This window comes from Ranitomeya variabilis, unplaced genomic scaffold (genome assembly GCF_051348905.1).
Source record: "Ranitomeya variabilis isolate aRanVar5 unplaced genomic scaffold, aRanVar5.hap1 Scaffold_165, whole genome shotgun sequence".
In the NCBI taxonomy this organism is placed as follows: Eukaryota; Metazoa; Chordata; class Amphibia; order Anura; family Dendrobatidae; genus Ranitomeya; species Ranitomeya variabilis.
Window position 1 is genome coordinate 10,001 of NW_027507964.1, and position 2,500 is coordinate 12,500.

The following is a 2,500-nucleotide window of genomic DNA, read 5'->3' on the forward strand; positions in this document are numbered from 1 at the left end:
ACGGGAGGGCGACCGCCGGCGTGCGCGCCCAAGGACGAGTGCCTGAAACCCGGGGGGGGTAACAGAGGAAGGAGACCGCCCGCCGTAAACCGACGCGGGCTCCAAAGCCCGGGCCGAGCGAGCGGCACCACCTCCCCACCCGGGAGCGCTGAGCCAGATCGATCGGAAGAAAGGGCAGGGGCTCGGGTGGAACCCCTGCCTCCGTTCTTCCCCTCGGGGGAGACGGGGAAGAAACGTGCCCCTGGAGTCCTGGAAGCGAGTGTCCGGCGCGCTCCGGGCGCCCTCGAGACGGAAGCCGGGTCGCGGTGCGATTCTCTCATAGGTCTCCCCGTTGGCGCGGAAGCGGGAGACATCCGACACAGAGAAACGCCGAGCCCGCTCCGAGGGGACAAAGTCAGAAGGAGCGATCCGCCCTCCCAGAGCCCTCCTGCGGACGAGGACTCTGGATCTGCCCCCCTTCTGACGACCGTCGCCCTCAGAGGACAGGAACCCACGTGGGGAGGGTCCGTTCGGGCTCGGGCGACCCAGGAAACGCGTCTCGGACTCGGGACGGACAACCGGCAAAAGTCCCCCTGGAGCCGCGGAAGCCTGGTCTCGGCGCGAGTGCGAACTTCCATGCAAAAGGGGGGTACTCGCCAAACCGCCTACCCGAGTCGAGGAACCACGAAAACAACGGATTTTGGTCGGGGCCGAGAGGTACCTCTCTCTCCTATATCCTGCAGCTGGTGTGCAAAACTGGGTATTTGCATGGTGAGACACCGACCCCCACTTTAAGGGAACAAAGTCAAAAAGTGTCCGACCTCCTGGAGCCGTGCGGCGGATCCGGCGGCCAGAAATTTCCTCATTCCGGTTCTATTTTTTTTTTTTTCGAATTTGCGAAATTTGGAGGCCAGGCGGCGTAGCTGGGACCTGGACTAGCTCGAAACACCCTGAACCGGTGAGCGGAATCGATTTCCCAAAGTTCTACGGCTCCCGGAAGCCAAAAACAGCTCGCCGGAAAATTTCAAAGTCCCAAGGACTCTTTCTTGAAAATCAATCCGGGGGCCATGGAAGTGTCCTCGGTACAACCTCAGAGCTTTCCCCCGCCTGGAAGTCTGACAGCGGTCTGACGTTTTTCAAAGTTTTGAGCTCTCTGTTTGTTCTCAAAGTCACAAAATCGCTTTTTTTCAGTTTTCCACCCATCAGACCCAAACTTCACCCCCACTTAGGTCACTGTCTAGGGGCGCCTTACGACATATTGACGCCCCTTTAGGGTGGAAGTAGGGGAAATGGGTGATTTTTACACAAAATCGGAAATTTCTCAAAATTTTTCTAAGTGTCAAGGACTCTTCCAGAAAATCTCCCCCAGGCTCCTGGAAGCGTCCCCGGTACACCTCTGGCGGCTGCCCCCGCCTGGAAGTCCAACACACGCCTGAAATTTTCAAAGTATGAAAATACGCATTTTCATCCAAAAATTCAACTTTCCCCCCGTGCACCGCAAACTTTACCCGCATTTAGGTCACTGCCCTTGGGTGCTTTACAACATATTGACGCCCCCCTGGGGTGGAAGTAGGGGAAATGTGACATTTTTCACAAAATCGAGATTTTCTCAAAATTTTTCTAAGTGTCAAGGACGCTTCCAGAAAATCTTCCCCAGGCTCCTGGAAGCGTCCCCGGTACGCCTCCGGCGGCTGCCCCCGCCTGGAAGTCTGACACACGCCTGAAATTTTCAAAGTATGAAAATACGCATTTTCATCCAAAAATTCAACTTTCCGTCCGTGCCCCGCAAACTTCACCCCCACTTAGGTCACTTTGCTGGGGTGCCTCACAACATATTGACGCCCCTTTAGGGTGGAAGAAGGGGAAATTTTCATTTTTCACAAAATCGAGATTTTCTCAAAAAATTTTCTAAGTCCCAAGGACTCTTCCAGAAAATCTTCCCCAGGCTCCTGGAAGCGTCCCCGGTACGCCTCCGGCGGCTGCCCCCTCCTGGAAGTCTGACACACGCCTGAAATTTTTAAAGTATGAAAATACGCATTTTCATCCAAAAATTCAACTTTCCCCCCCGTGCACCGCAAACTTTACCCGCATTTAGGTCACTGCCCTGGGGTGCTTTACAACATATTGACGCCCCCCTGGGGTGGAAGTAGGGGAAATGGGTCATTTTTTCACAAAATCGAGATTTTCTCAAAATTGCACCAAGTCCCAAGGACTCTTCCAGAAAATCTTCCCCAGGCTCCTGGAAGCGTCCTCGGTACGCCTCCGGCGGCTGCCCCCGCCTGGAAGTCTGACACACGCCTGAAATTTTCAAAGTATGAAAATAATGCATTTTCATCCAAAATTCGACTTTCCGCCCGTGCCCCGCAAACTTTACCCACAGTTAGGTCACTGTCCTGGGGTACCTCACAACATATTGACGCCCCCCTGGGGTGGAAGTAGGGGAAATGTGACATTTTTCACAAAATCGGAAATTTCTCAAAATATTTCTAAGTCCCAAGGACACTTTCAGAAAATCTTCCCC